General features: G+C 45.5%; 1 protein-coding gene across 3 annotated transcripts in view; it reads left to right on the top strand.

Moving 5' to 3' along the window:
- The first annotated feature begins 14,953 nt into the window (after positions 1 to 14,953).
- The window catches only part of SPIN1 (spindlin 1), an 81,705-nt gene continuing 80,063 nt past the window's right edge, over positions 14,954 to 16,595 (top strand). The window contains exon 1 of one of the 3 annotated variants that reach the window (XM_027550383.1): positions 14,954 to 15,103. The gene's annotated coding sequence lies outside the window, so the exon portion shown is untranslated. The remainder of the gene's footprint in view (positions 15,104 to 16,595) is intronic. The other 2 variants (XM_027550384.1, XR_003512363.1) reach the window with 2 other exon arrangements.

Raw genomic sequence — 16,595 nt, 5'->3', positions numbered from 1 at the left:
TGTCTTTTCGTTCAGCAACAACTTTTTACTGGTACCAGACTGGAATTTGGTCTTCTCTCTGTTTAGAGACAAGAAGGCAATGGCACCCCACTCCAGTGCTCCTGCCTGGAAAATCCCATTGATGGGGGAGCCTGATGGGCTGAAGTCCATGGGGTCACTGGAAGTCGGGCACGACTGAGAGACTTCACTTTCACTTTTCCCTTTCATACATTGGAGAAGGAAATGGCAACCCACTCCACTGTTCTTGCCTGGAGAATCCCAGGGACGGGGCAGCCTGGTGGGCTGCCGTCTATGGGGTCACACAGAGTCGGACACAACTGGAGTGATTTGGCAGCAGCTGTTTAGAGAACAAAGTCTTCTTAGAATGCAGCTTTCAATGATAGATTATGAATTTCTTTGCCGTTAAGTGATTTATATTTGTTTTTAAAATCTTTTTGTTACTTTGGTAAAGTAAATAAACATTATTTAAGATTATGGTACATGTAGATAAAGCTCATTCTGCTTCTACAAAAAATAGCCCCTCACAGTTAGACTGTTGCTATCCTGATGTCCTTTTAAAACATGGCAATAGTCTGCTTCTAAATCAGGAAATTAAAAATGGGTAAACAACAGCTAAAAATCAAAGAGCCAGGGCTATGGGAAATCCAAGACTGCTGCTTGGCTTTTCCTAGCTCCCGGACAGACCTCATTTTTATTTGATGGGTTAAAGCCTCCCCTGGCTATAGTGTTAATACCCTCACAGTGAGTTTTCCAAAAAAGAAAAAAACTATGTTTCATTGAATATTAAGTACTAGTTCTGTTCATTAAAGTCTGTGCTTACTAAGACTCACTTCTGAGATAGTTCCTTGTTATGTTATATTACTAAAAGATTTAATTAAGTTATTAAAAGGACACTCTAGGATTGTTTCTAAAGCTTATCTCAGTAACCAATCTTTGAATAAAGGTCAGATGCTCCATGATGTACAACCAGGAGATTAGCACTTGGCTATAATCATTTAACTGAGTCAGATGACCTGGGGTATACTAGGCTATATCCAATGAAAGTTCTTGACTTAAATTCTTGCTTGTGACCTTACTAATATCTGCTGCTGCTACTGCTGCTAAGTCACTTCAATCGTGTCCGATTCTATGCGACCCCATGGACGGCAGCCCACCAGGCTCCTCTGTCCCTGGGTTTCTCCAGGCAAGAACACTGGAGTGGATTGCCATTTCCTTCTCCAATGCATGAAAGTGAAAAGTGAAAGTGAAGTCGCTCAGTCGTGCCCGACTTCCAGCGACCCCATGGACTGCAGCCCACGAGGCTCCTCCGTCCATGGGACTTTCCAGGCAAGAGTATTGGTAGCTATATTCTTTTCTATGTAGGTTGCTTCAGAAGATTATTTCTTACGTTACCAAATGTGTGACGAAGCCTGTGGTAAAATGCTAATATGCAGTTCCTTATGAGATCAATAATTGTAATAATGTAACACTAGATACGAAAAGAAGGAATAAGAGGAAATATTTTCCTGGATCAACAGGCTAGTAAGACAGGTATGGTCCAGAGATGTTTGCTACTTGCAAGGCCTGGTCTAGTGACAACACATTGAGTGGCTTGTCAATGGAATCTTTGTTAGACCTGGGAAAGAGCCTTCCCAGCACCGTGGGACACAATGACCATGAAATGCCCCCAAAACATGGTCAAATATGTGGCTATGAAGGAGCCCTGCTGACTGGAATTTGGCCCTTGCCAGCTGCCTCTACAAAGATTAAGTTAAGACCACTACAAGATGCTGACTTTCAAACATCCCCTTCAAAGGAGTTCAGGGTGGAGACAAAAAAGTAAGGCACTCTGTGCTCTAGGAAAAACCTGGAAAAACAGGCCTTCGGATAGTCAGAGGTTTTCAGGTAAAGATTTTTATAAGTCCAGATTTTTGCATCTTCTCATACTTAGAGAAACACTAATGTCATGAACCAATGTCTGGACCTGGTTTTCCTGGCTAGCCACACAGCAGCTTTCCTACTTCTATTAATCTTTGGGCCATATATCTTTAACTTTCTTGTTATGTTTGTTTCTCCAAGTAGCAGTACAAGAATATCCCCCAGCCAAGACCCAGACAATGCTGAAACAAACTGCCTTATCATTCTGTGGACTGTCATCTCCCTCTGTAAATGCATCCCGAGGTCCTCAGGCTATTCTCCCTTAGAGATCTTATAAGGGAGACCATTCCCAGTGATAGAAAAGCTCAAGAGAGACCACCAACATCCAGCTGACCTGGAAATGTCCCAACACCTCCAGGCCCTGGGAAAAGTCTTCTGTCATATTGCCCAATAAATCTCAGAAAGGACATCCATTCTTTTGGGAAATTGGGTTCATCCCTATCAGCCAGGAGATGTGGTATGGGTTAAAGATTAGGAGGGGAAAAAGAAAAAACTTCAGCCAGTTTGGACAGGTCCTCACACAGTTGTCCTGGTAATACCTACTGCTATTAGAGTCATAGGTGTCATCTCTTGGATCCACCACTCCAGAGTCAAGAAGGCAGCAACTTCCTGTGATGAGGACACCTGGAAAACAATTTGGGACCCCCAAAACCTTCTCAAGATCCAGTTCCAAAGACAACAGCCCTCACCCACGAAGGATGCTGAGCCCTGCTCCAGTCACTCCAGAAGCTGACTAGTCAATGCATGGCAGAAGCTTAAGGATTCTTCAGCCTTACTCCAGCCACACTCTTGCAGCTGGCTGGTCAATGCACGGTGGAAGCTTGAGGATCTGGCTATCAAAATATTGATAGATTTTCATTGTCAACGCTGGCCTCTATCCCTAATTGGTATTATTGCTGTACTCTTCATTACAGGACCAGCTAGACTCCTGGCTGAGGTGGTTTTACAGAATAGGAGAGGGCTAGACCTACTGACAGCTGAAAAGGGAGGACTCTGCCTCTTCTTTAATGAAGAATGCTGCTTTTATGTAAACCAATCAGAAATAGTCAGGGACATAGCCCAACAGCTAAGGGAAAAAAATCATAAAAAAGAGAGAGAAACTAGCTAATTCCTGGGGTAACTGGAACAATATCTGGAGCTGAGCATCATGGCTTCTCTCTTTAACCAGTCCTCTTTTCATGTTATTTGGGGCGCTCTTGTTTGGTCCTTGTATTCTTAATGCTATTATCCAGTTCATAACCTCTCAAATTGAATCCATAATATTACAAATGGTAACAGCTCCATATAGCCCCCTAAACAATGGGGAGCTCTGAATGTACCACCAAAACATGAGGTGATGCTTTCTACAATGAGTAATAGAAGCATCAAGATGGAGGAATGAAGAGGAAAAGTTAAAATTTTACACAACCTCCTGTTCTTTCTGCTTCTGTAACTCAGCTTTCTCCTTGCAAAGTCTGGATCATGTAGGTCACATAGTCTCAGAAAGTGGGGACTCACAATACTAGGAACTGGAGCTTATCTCCCTCACCCTTGTCCTGCTCTTTGCAATTGCCCAGCCCCTGCAAACCCACTTAAACATGACTGTTCGTGTATAAAAACTCTGCAACCCCTTTGTTCAGGGCTCAGAGCTTAGACTGTTAACTCCTCTGGGCCCACTGGCATAATAAACCTGAGTTCTCCAACTCTCCGAGTGTGGTGCTTGGTTTCTCGAGTACTGGTTTCTTCAACAGGAGAAGTGGACAACAGAGGATGAGATGGTTGGATGGCATCACCAACTCTTTGGTGATGGAAATGAGTTTTGGCAAACTCTGGGAGATGATGAAGGACAGGGAAGCCTGGCATGCTGCAGTCCATGGGGTCACAAAGAGTCAGACACAACTGAGCAGCTGAACAACAGGATGCCAATGTCCATTGTATGTGTTCCAGACTTTGCTCAGTCCTCTGAATCATCCTCACACCCAGAGGAGGTGCGGAGGGACCCAGCACTTACACCAAGGCTGAAGTTGGCAGAAGACTCAGTCCTGAAGGCAAATTGTGAAAACCACTCAGGGTCATTGTTCACAAGCATGGTGGCTTCACAGATTAAATCGCTTCCATTTTATGCTAATTTTTTCTAATTTACAAAGCAGTGAGCTTTTATGCTCTTAAGGCAAATCTGGACAGGAGAAGAGGGGGTTGGGTTCTTTATTATAGCCTCCTAAGCAAGGACATCCTGTCCCATTACTTCATGGCAAATAGAGGGAGAAAAGGTGGAAGTGGTGACAGATTTCCTATTCTTGATCTCTAAAATCACTGCGGATGGTGATGGCAACCATGAAATCAGATTTGTTTCTTGGGAGGAAAGCTGTGACAAACCTAGACAGTGTGTTGAAAAGCAGAGACACTACTCTGCTGAAAAATGTCTGTATAGTCAAGGCTATGATCTTCCCAGTGGCCACGTATGGTTGTGAGAGCTGGATGGTAAAGAAGGGGAGCGCCAAAGAATTAATGCCTTCAAACTGTGGTGTTGGAGAAGACTCCTGAGAATCCCTTGCTGTCCTGAGCCAGCAAGGAGATCTAACCAGTCAGTCTTGAGGGAAATCAACTCTGAATACTCATTGGAAGGACCGATGCTGAAGCTGAAACTCCAGTATTTGGGTCATCTGATGCAAACAGTTGATCCATTGGAAAAGTCCCTGATGCTGGGAAAGATTGAGGGCGGAAAGAGAAGAGGGTGTCAGAGGATGAGAAGGCTGGATGGCATCACCAATGCAATGGACATGAACTTGGGCAAAACTTTAGGAGATGGTGAGGGCCAGAGAGGCCTGGCATGCTGCAGTCCATGGGATCTCAAAGAGTTAGACATGACTAAAGAGACTTATTGTGCATGCACACAAGCAAGGTGTACACCCTCAGAACAAGGAAAACTACACACAACACACACACAGCCAAAAGTGGACATTCATAAACACATATAGATCCAGAACAAGTGACCCCCAGGAAAGTTTGTCTTTGATTTCTAGAGAAGTCATCTGTGGATGATAGAATATTTAAACATGATAGAGAATGAAAGTGGAAGATTTTGACTATTTGACAATGTCAGCCACATTAAAAACATAGAAAAATATTTAAAGACAAAATCAAATTTATCTTTTCCAGTGCTTAAAGTTATATCTATAATTTTAAGTTTTTAAAGAACAAAAAATGTTTCTGAACATGAAAGGAGAAAGAATGCACTGTTTCAGTATAGGGAAGACCTTTCTAAACATGTGAAAATAAAGAAGCAATATAAGAAAAGAGTGACAAATTTGTTAACATAATTTTTTTTTTTTTGACTATGGCATGTGGGATATTTGCTCCTGGATTAGAAGTTCTAACTACTGAACTGCCAGGGAAGTCCTCTACATGACATTTTTAAACTGACAAATTTCTTGACTGAAAAAATGTACAACCTAAAAGTTAACAATTGTATTGTATTTGGTGACTTCCTGAGGACTTATCCTGGGAAGCAGCCTCTCAGATAGGCAGTAGTGAGGATACACAGGAGTTTTTGCAACAAAAACCAGGTAGTAGAATTAAAGAAAACTAATTAAAGAAAGCCAGACATCTCAAGGTAGCACTTTTCTGTGTTCGTGAAGATGCAAGAGTCTGGGCTCATTGAAAGTGTTCCTTTTATGCACACCTTAATTTCTAGTATCCTGCTTTTCTCCATCCATCCTGAATTTCTTAATGGTGAACAATCCTGGGCAGCTGCAGTGGCTGAGGACTTGATGGCTACAACATCCATTATTTGCTGGTATATTGTTCCTTCCCCTAATGAAGGGTTGTTCAGTCACTAAGTTGTGTTTGACTTTGCATCCCCATGGACTGCAGCATGCCAGGCTTCCCTGTCCTTTACTATCTCTCAAAGTTTGCTCAAACGCATGTTCATTGAGTCGGTGATGCCATCCAACCATTCCATCTTCTGTTGCCCCCTTCTCCTCTTGCCCTCAATCTTTCCCAGCATCAAGGGCTTTTCCTGTGAGTCAGCTCTTGGCATCAGGTGACCAAAGTATTGGAGCTTAGCTTCAGCATCAGTCCTTTCAATGAATCTTTAGGATTGATTCGTTTGATCTCCTTTCTGTCCAAGGGACTCTCGAGAGTCTTCTGCAGCACCACAGTTCAAAAGCATAAATTCTTCAGCGCTTTCTTTATGGTCCAACTCTCACATCCCTGCATAACTATTGGAAAAAACATATTTTTATTTATATGGACCTTTGTCAGCAAAGTGGTGTCTGCTTTTTAATTGAAGGGAAACCTCACTAAAATAGATTTGGGAGGGCAGAAAGGGGAGCTCTCATACATGTACCCCTTGAAGTCAATAAGATCCCACTGGATGAGCAGGAGGAAGACAGATTTTCTTTTTGCCTGGCCATAGCTCAGACAACGAGAGACTGTCACAATTTAGCATATGTGCTGCCTAAGCGAGCACTTTCACAATTTAGCCAATGAAAAGTTACTATACCTTGAACTCCCAGTTTCCTTTAGTGGACTTTTTATTTACAACAGCCCATCCCAACTTTTCCTTCTTCTCAACAAAAACTTTCCTTTCTTTGCTGGACTTGCATGTGTCATAGTTGTATGTCTCAAATTGCACTTGTTTTCTAGTCCCAAATAGATTTGCTTCATTGGTAAAATAACTGGCTGTTTTATTGCCTTGGGCTAACAAAGCGTTTGCAGGGGGGAAAAATACTATAAACAAAATAAAAACCCAAATTAAAAAAATTGGGTAAAATTAAAAAAAAAATTGGGTAAAATTTTTGCTACACCTATAACAAAAGAGTAGTATTCTTCAATGTGCAGAGTTCCTACAAATAAGAAGAAAAATATAACAAAAATCCAAATAGAAGAATTCACCAAGGATATAGACAATTCACAAGAAATAAATATCAAATGATCTTTTTTTTTCATTTTTGAACAGCTTTTCCTGAGATTAAATTCATTTACCAGATAATTTAACCATTTCAAGTGTAAAATTTCATGGTTTTAGTATATTCCCAAAGTTTTGATTCTATTATCATAATTACTTTTAGAACATTTTCATTACTCTCAAAAGAAACTCTGCACCCCTTAGTCATCACCCCTCAATCTTCCTATTCCCCAGCTCCAGGCAATAACTAATCTACTTTCTGTCTTTACAGATTTGCCTCTTTGGGACATTTCATATGTAGCATTGCTGCTGGGCTGCTAATTGCTTTAGTCATGTCCAACTTTTTGTTACCGTATGTACTGTAACCCACCAGGCTCCTCTGTCAATGAGAAGCCTGCACATTCAACTAGAGAGTAGTCTCTGTTCACTGCTACTAGAAAAGGTTTGTACTGCTCACTGCTACTTAAAACAATGAAGATCCAGTGCAGAGAGGAAAAAAAAATTGAGAAGGGTGATTCCTCAAATTTTATTCTTCTTTTTCAGTATTGTTTCGGTTATTTTGGATCCCTTAAATTTGTACGCAAATTTTAGAAGCAGCTCTTAAAATTCTGCAAAACAGTCATCAGGATTTTAATAAGGGTTGCATTGAATCTGTATATCAGTTTGGAGAGTACTGCCATCTGTAAATACTCTTCCCATTTGTGAACACGAGATACTTGCAAATTTATCTAGTTCTTTATTTTGTGTGTGTGTGTGTAATAAAGTTTTATTAAAGTATAAAGGAGATAGAGAAAGCTTCTGATATAGGCATCAGAAGGGGGCAGAAAGAGTACCCACTTGCTAGTGTTAACAATGAAGTTATATAATCTAAAGAATGTCTGGAGGTTGTAAAAACCACACCAGACTTAAAATTTTTAAGATAACAGAATTAGCCAGAAGATTTAATCCAGAGACTGTCCTCAGGCAGGATACATTATTGTTATATAATCCTAAGGAATGTAGAGAAGGAAAAAAAGTTTGTCCTTTCTTCCTCCTTGAGAATTCCAGACCCCTCTCTCCTTGGGGACCCCTAGACTCCTTATCAATCTGCCTAGGAAATGACTCTCTCATTCCCCACCCCCCCTTTTCTTTTAGGAGAATTATGTTGCCTAGGGAAAAGAGGCATCGTTCTCGTTCCATAACTGCTTCCGAGTTGCCAAGGGGCATTGTCCCTAAATTGGTGAGGCAACATATTCTCCTAATCCTCATACTGAGGATATCTGATCCAGGGGCCCCAAATAGTAGTTGGAGGAAGCTAGAGCAGTAGCAGGAGTTTGAGCAATCATTTGTAACTTAAAAGGTTTCATGCGGCTAGAAACAAATCTAGTTATACAGTTACAGATGCAGGCAACATAATCATTAAAACAAAATCAAAATTAAAAGTCACATTATGTCGATAGTTAAAGTGCAACGAGTTGCACCAGTCCATTTTAGGGTTGGTAGATGTCATCAGATGAAGAAGAGGCATCGCATGTGATTGTTGTCGAAGGTATTCACAGACTTGGAGAAAGTCTTTTCCTTGAAGTGGAGATGTCCACCTCCGGAAGCCTTCCACTGATGAAGAGGGGAGTGCTCCACAGACCCAGCAGTTAGACCGCCTTACTTGCTTCACACAGGGCCTGTCCATTCATTCACACAAGCACATGGTAGAGTTAGTAAAGCACAGCAGAAAACGCGTTCGCTAAGAGAACAAAGAACTAAAGCTCCAAGCATCCTTACCTTGTCCTGAAGGATCCTGGATGATCCCCCAAGATGAAAGGTTGTTGTTGAATCATGTGAAGACACTGGGATTCTTGGCCCCCAGAGGAGAAGAATTCAATCTGGGGCCAGAGACGAGGCTTGATCACTCAGAGCTTTTGCGTAATAAAGTTTTATTAAAGTATAAAGGAGATAGAGAAAGCTTCTGACATAGGCATCAGAAGGGGGCAGAAAGAGTACCCTTAGTTCTTTAATTTCTTTCATCGTTGTTTGGTAATTTTCAGAGTATAAACTTTGTACTTTTGTTAAATTCATTCCTAATTTATTCTTTTGAAATCTATAATAAAAGGAAATTGTTTTCTAAATTCCACTTTTGGTTTGCCCACTGCTACTGTATAGAAATGATTGATTTTTGTATATTGATTTTATATCCTACAACCTTGCTGAACTTGTTTATTACTTCCAATAGTTTTTAGTGGATTTCATAGGCTCAAATGACTTTTAAATATATGAAAAGCAAACAATCTCTCTTAAAATAAAATAAATGCAAACAAAAACTATCATGGGATATGGTTTTGTTCACCTACTGCACTGGTAAAGATCTAAAGTGTTCACATCATTATATGAATGTGGTACCTATTAATATTCATATTCTTTATTCAGCAATTTCTCTTCTAGGAGTATATCCAAGAGCAGCTATCTTCTAGTTCACGTGCAGTTTCCCTCAGTTCAGTTCAGTCACTCAGTCGTGTCCGACTTTTTGTGACCCCATGAATCGCAGCACGCCAGGCCTCCCTGTCCATCACCAACTCCCGGAGTTCACTCAAATTCATGTCTATCGAGTTGGTGATGCCATCCAGCCATCTCACCTTCTGTTGTCCCCTTCTCCTCCTGCCCCCAATCCCTCCCAGCATCAGAATCTTTTCCAATGAGTCAACTCTTCGCATGAGGTGGCCAAAGTATTGGAGTTTCAGCTTTGGCATCATTCCTTCCAAAGAACACCCAGGGCTGATCTCCTTCAGAATGGACTGGTTGGATCTCCTGGCAGTCCAAGGGACTCTCAAGAGTCTTCTCCAACACCACAGTTCAAAAGCATCAATTCTTTGGTGCTTAGCTTTCTTCACAGTCCAACTCTCACATTTATACATGACTACTGGAAAAACCATAGCCTTGACTAGACGAACCTTTGTTGGCAAAGTAATGTCTCTGTTTTTGAATATGCTATCTAGGTTGGTCATAACTTTCCTTCCAAGGAGTAAGCGTCTTTTAATTTCCTGGCTGCAGTCACCATCTGCAGTGATTTTGGAGCCCCCAAAATAAAGTCTGACACTGTTTCCCCATCTATTTCCCATGAAGTGATGGGACTGGATGCCATGATCTTCATTTTCTGAATGCTGAGCTTTAAGCCAACTTTTTCACTCTCCACTTTCACTTTCATCAAGAGGCTTTTTAGTTCCTCTTCACTTTCTGCCATAAGGGTGGTGTCATCTGCATATCTGAGGTGATTGGTATTTCTCCCGGCAATCTTGATTCCAGCTTGTGCTTCTTCCAGCCCAGCATTTCTCATGATGTACTCTGCATAGAAGTTAAATAAGCAGGGTGACAACATACAGCCTTGACGTACTCCTTTTCCTATTTGGAACCAGTCTGTTGGTCCATGTCCAGTTCTAACTGTTGCTTCCTGACCTGCATATAGGTTTCTCAAGAGGCAGGTCAGGTGGTCTGGTATTCCCATCTCTTTCAGAATTCTCTACAGTTTATTGTGATCCACACAATCAAAGGGATGCATAAATAGTATTCAGGTGTCATGTGATATATAGGTATGTCACTATTTGATTCCATTTATATAAAGTTCAAAACCAGGCAAAACTAATCTGTTGAGAGAAATCAGCATGACAACATCATCATATCATTTAATTAAAACTTTTCAGGATATTTCTTTAAATCATAAGGAGTTCTTCCTTCTTAGACTAACCAAAATGCCACCATCATCCCCCTCTTCAATAATATAACTCCCCTCTATCATGGAGTTGGATGCTTGCTCTTTAAAGTTATTATATTATCCTTTTCATAAGCACTGTATCCAGTTCAAATTCTGTCCCCTGAAATTATTACAGTAGCCTCCTACATGGTGTCCTTTATGTCATAATTCCCACTGTAAATTCTCTTCTAGATAGCACCTGATTGTTTTTAAAAAGTCACCCCACAAACCTGACTGAACATCTTCAATTATTTCCCATGGGATGGAGAAACTCGCTCACGTGTGCATAGGTCTGTATAGAGTTTCTGTTGAACCTTGATATAACTCTGTGAGTAGGTAAGAGTTTAAATTCCCCAGTATCTTGGCACTTGGGGCTCTTCCTAAACCCTATGTTAACAAAGCCACATGATCCAGTATTCAGACAAGTCATCTATTCATTTATAATAAATAGTTGTTGAACCCTTGCAGTCCTCTGCAAGGTATAAAGGAAAACAGATATTGGCTCTGGCCTTTGGACTTTATAATGGGGTGGGTGGTGACTTAACAAGTCAGTTCAGTTTAGTTCAGTTGCTCAGTCGTGTTCGACTCTTTGTGACCCCATGAATCGCAGCATGCCAGGCCTCCCTGTCCATCACCAACTCCTGGAGTTAACTCAGACTCACGTCCATCGAGTCAGTGATGCCATCCAGCCATCTCATCCTCTGTCGTCCCCTTCTCCTCCTGCCCCCAATCCCTCCCAGCATCAGAGTCTTTTCCAATGAGTCAACTCTTCACATGAGGTGGCCAACAGTCACCTCATATGTAGGTAATTACAAGAGAATCAGTGCTACAAAGAAAAATAAACAAGGATGACAGTTAAAGGGAATAGAGGGCAATCTACTTGTGCAGGTGGTCAGAAGAGGCTTTTCTGAGAGGGTATCATTTTGAAGCATATATTTGGCTGCTGTGTAGAGAATGACCTGGAGAAAGGTATGAATGAGCCAGGGAGGAAGCTGTATAGTTGACCAGATGGCCGAACTCTCCTCCTGCTGTTTTTTCTTGGAGTTATCCATTCAGTAAATATTTTTTCAGTACCATGTGATGTTCCCTTCATGAAGTGTAAACATTCTTGTGTATGTAGACATAGTGTCCCCTCCAGAGACAAATGCAGTGCCCTGTGCCTGATAGGGTCCAGTTGATATACGTTGAGCCAGGTAGTGTGAAAGACTCTTCTGGTTCTCTTTTTCATCCAGCAGTGATAGTTTCAAACTGTTGGAAAGAAGCCTGGAAGGGGCATAGTACTCTAACTGATGATTTTCCTGTGGTTTCAGAAGCAAGTTAAGCCAAGAATGAGCATGGAAAGAGAGTACCTTTTGAAAAACAGGATTCTTGAGATGAAAGTGGTCCTCTTTGGTTCTTCAGGTCCCACTTCCAAAGAAAGAATATTGCAACAATCCGGCTCCCTCCCCACTAATAGGAAGACACTTTAGTGTGGGGTCTACTGAAGCTTCCTGGGAAGCAAGATGGCCAGACCTCTCTATTCAGAACGGGAAAGGAAGGGACTCACAGCCTTCTGGTTGAGGTTGTTGGGGCACCCAGTGGACTGCCTCCAAATGTGCTTCAATGGAACATTAATTATTTTGTTGAAGTTACTTACAGGTTTCCCAGGTGGTATGAATGGTAAAGAACACACCTGACAATGAAGGAGACATAAGAGACTGGGGTTCAATCCCTGGGTTGGGAAGATCCCTTGGAGGAGGGCACAGCAACCCACACCAGTATTCTTGGCTGGAGAATCCCATGGACAGAGGGGCCTAGTGGGCTTCAGTCCATAGGGTCGCAAAGAGTCAGACCTGACTGAAGTGACTTAGCATGCATGCACAGTTACGTAAGAAAGAGTCAATGCAAGAGGGACACTCTGACCTTCCCCTCTGTCTCCTTAAAAATAGGAAAAAATCTCCCATGTGAAAATTGCTGAAACCATGCAACTCAGATTGGGACTTGAACTCAGTTTTAACTGAGATCACACACATGGTCTCAGGACTTAATGAAACTCAGGTTCTTGATGTCTCATCACAGAAAGAATTCAGTGAGAGACAAAGTGATGGATAAGAAGTGGATCTACTTAGAAACATTCCACTGACTTGTCAATTTTTACAGGGGTGGGTAATTTCATAAGCTAATGAGTGGGAGGAGTATTTTAGTTCTTTTGGGGAAGGGGTGGGGATTTCCAGGAATTGGGAACGCCCTTTATGGTTCGCCCTTGAACTGTTATGGCGCCTGTGGGTATGTCATTTAGCTTGCTGATGTTACAGTGAGCATATATTGAAGCTCAAGGTCTAGTGGAAGTCAACTCATCTGCCATCTTGGACCTATTTGGTTGTGTCCTTGGGCTACCTCATTCTTTCAAAGGTTTCGGTACCTTTCTCAGGGTGGCTCAGCAGTAAAGAATTTGCCTCTGAAGGAAATGGCAACCCACTCCAGTATTCTTGCCTGGGACATCCCATGGACAGAGGAGTGTGGGGAGCAACAGTCCATGGAGGGTTGAAAAAGAGTCAGGCAGGACTGAGTGACTGAACAATAAATACCTTTCTTGTACCAGAAGGTACAGAGAGATCCTTATCACCAGAAACAAGGAAATCGGGCTGTAAAGCCTGTATAAACAAACCTTGTTAATTTAAAATTTACTATCCTAAGCCCAATTTCTGTTTAGATTTTTCACTAATTGTGCATCCCAACCCTATCTTGTCAACTCCTCACAAATTTATTTTTTGTCTAAAAAGTATAAAATCTGCCTGCTTTGGCCACCTCATAGATCCAATTTCTATGAGACCTATATGTGCATGCATTCAAATTTGTTTTTCTCCTGCTAATCTGTCTTGTGTCAATTTTGTCATTAGTCCACTGCATAAGAACTCAAGAGGGAAATTTCTCCCTTCCCACTACTGTCTGGGTTATAAACACTGAACATTGTGGAAAATTAATTTCCCGACGCTTTCTCCTTGGTAAGTACAGTGACACACTTTTGTATATCTGTATCTAAATTGGTCCTCTAGTTGGCCTGTGAACTTGCAGTTCTTGCCAAGTGTGTCATCTGAGATGAGCACTTTGTTTCAACAGGCACGTATCACTCTTACTTGGAAGAAAAAGGTGCCAGCAAAATCCCACAGAGCAATGCTAAGCGACAATTGGGCTGCAGGTTACTGTGTAGAGAGCGCTTTCCAATAATACGACTGTCATTTGACCCGACAACATTCGGGCAGGCGGTTTATTACGAAGCTTTTCGCATTCTAGGAACCACGTCCGCCAAGTGACTCTCTGGACGCCCGGGTGGTGGTGGGGTTGGGGAAAGGGCGGCACCGGGCCAGTGGGGGAGGGAACTGCTGGGAGAGAGTTGAGGGGGTATGAGGACGAGGGGAGAGGCGAGCGCCAGTCTTGGGACTGAAGCAGGTAGAGCTCCAGGATGGGGTGCGGGGTAGGGGGATTCAGACTCCGGGTACAGCCTGTGGGTATTGCACTCCGAAGGAGTCAAAACTGTTCCGGACTCTTCCTTCCTCTCCCCCTCTTCCTGCAAACAACCAACCTGACACGCAAAGGGCGTCTTGGGTGAAACAGAAGGCAAACAAGTTAGCGAGTGACCGTGAGAATGCCTGGCTCCTGACTTCTGCGGAAGGCCGAGCGAGTTGGCCAGTTTGTGGAGGGGGCGGAATACGGACAAGGAGGGAGTGCGTCGTCAAGTGCTGCAAAGCTCGTCCTCCCCCGCCACGTAGGGCAGGTGAATGGGCGAGACCCGAATTTCGGCCGCGGTGGCGCAGTGCGGCGGTGGGGCCCGATTGGGAAGCCCTCAGCGCTGAGTGCTGCGTTTCCTCGGCCACCACAGCTCTGTCAGCGGATGGCCGTGTCACTGTACTCCGCTTCTTCCAAAGGGGCGGCGCGTGCAACGCAGGTCGACTTGCTGCTTAAATTCAAGGACAGGGAGGATCAGTCAGTCGGTGAAAACCCTCCCACCCCGCGAAAACGAAACTTCTAAGGATGCCAGACTTCCGGCGCAATTCCGCGCCGTCCCCGGCCGCCGGGCCTTTGGGCCCTTAATGCCGCCTCTTGGAGCGCAGCTGGGACCCAGCCAGGCCCCGCCCCCAGGTGAGAGCCGCGCCTGGCCCCTCCCAGCTGCCAGGCCCCACCCCGGCGCCAGGCCCTAGTCCGCTGTGCTAGGCTACCAGGTGAGTGGTGCCAGGCCCCTCCCTGCAGCACCACCAGGCCCCGCCCCACCTCCAGGCCCTCCTTTATTCGGTCCCGCCCCGCCGCCAGGTGAGCAGCCTCCAGCCGAGTCCTGCCGCCAGGCCCCGCCCTCTGTCCTCTAGGCCCCTCCCTCCAGCTGGAGCGCCTGCGCAATACGGCCCGTCGGGCCGGGGCCGGGCGGTGCTGCCGGTGCAGTCGGCGGACGCAGTGCGCGTGCGCCGTGCGGTCGGGGGCGGGCGGCGGCGGCCGCGGAGCGGAGCGGGGGCGGGGCGGCGCCGTCTGGCTCGGTCGGGCCGGGGCGGGATCGCGGCGCGGGACGGCAGGGCCCAAGGGCTGCAGACGGCGGCCTAGGAGGCCAGCAGGTGAGGCCTGTGCAGCGCCGGGGAGCGGGCGCCGCAGCGGGGCCGCGGGCGGGGCGCGTTGAGGGGCGGTGGCGCCCAGGGAGCAGCGGGCCGCGGCGCATTGTCCGGGCGGCGGGCGGCGCCTGTACAGCGCCCCCTGCCGGCCGGGCTTCGGGCGGGGGCCTCGGGCTCGGGCCGCGCGCCTTTGTTCGCCGCCCCCGCCAACATGGCCGCCGCCCCCGGCCCGGCCGGCCAGCCCCGCGCGCTTTGTTTGGGAGGCCTCGGCACTCGAGCGGGCGGGGGGCGCGGGGTGGCTGGGCCCGGGGAGGGGGGGCAATGCGGCGGGCGCTGGCGGGGGGGCGGGGCGGGTGAGTGTTGCATAACCCGGCCTGGGCGGGGGAGGAAGGAATGAGACCCTCGGGGCCTGAGGGGGCGGTGTAGGAGTCCCCTGGGGCGGGGGTGGGGGCTGGACCCCCGGGTGGTGGGAGGGGATGTCAGGGGGGAGGGGAACGGCCCTCGGGGCGTGGGAGGGGCTGGGGCGGAGGGTGGAAGGAGGTGGGGGTGGGAAGGAGGACTGGTCTCCGTAGCTCGAGGGGCGCTGGAACCGGACCACTGAAAGGGGAGGGGGTTCTCCAAGATCGGGACCCTCCGGAGGCCTGGCGTTGCTCTCCTACCCAGGGCTGTGTACCTACGACGGCGTAACCTCCCGGGTGGTTGCCGGGGTTCTGCAGCAGTGGGCTTGGCGGAGAAGGTGGTTTTTCGGGTATCTCGGTAACCCCCCCCTCAATTCCCCCGCCCCCTTGGCTGCTTGTCCACGCGCCCTGGGCAGCTCTGCGCGGGACTAGCCGACGGCGGGCGTTTCTGCACACGCACACTCAAACACACACACACACACACACACACTTTTCTTTTTCATCACGAGTGACCTTGAGCGCATTCCGCAAGCATTTGCTGAGATTAATCGCACGGCGCGGAAACTGCGCAGTGCCTACGGTTGGCTCTGTTCATCTTTCCTGTTGGGGATGCGTTGTCGACTTTACCGGATTGAATTTTAGTGATGGCCTCAGCCATAAATGCCTAGAAATAAGCACCCCAAATCTGTTTACGCAGTTGCTTCACGCTTATTTGCTTTTTTTATGATTTGTGGGTTGGGATTCCTGGTTTTGGAGAGGGTTTTCCATGCATGTTGAAGTAGCAAATACAGATCTGCTGTACGTCAGAAAGCAACCCTCAGTACATTTAAGTGTTAAAGGATTGCGCTGTATAACCTGACTTCTGCCAAAGACGACATACCTCCCCAAATGCGAATTCCTATATAACTTCTGTTGGAATTTTCTGGAAGGAACTCTGCGGTCTGAAGGGATTGATGGAGAGTACAGTAATTGCTTTCTACATACCTTTGTTAGGAAATGAAAACTAAACCTGTACTTGAGGGTGTATATACCAGGACAGATTGAGTCTGTTAACGTTCTTAGAGGTTGTGAACTTTTAAGAGGCTGTGAAATTTCAGATG

Source organism: Bos indicus x Bos taurus, chromosome 8 (genome assembly GCF_003369695.1).
Source record: "Bos indicus x Bos taurus breed Angus x Brahman F1 hybrid chromosome 8, Bos_hybrid_MaternalHap_v2.0, whole genome shotgun sequence".
In the NCBI taxonomy this organism is placed as follows: domain Eukaryota; kingdom Metazoa; phylum Chordata; class Mammalia; order Artiodactyla; family Bovidae; genus Bos; species Bos indicus x Bos taurus.
Note: the sequence above shows the minus strand (reverse complement) of the source record. Positions and strands in the feature narration are given on the sequence as shown.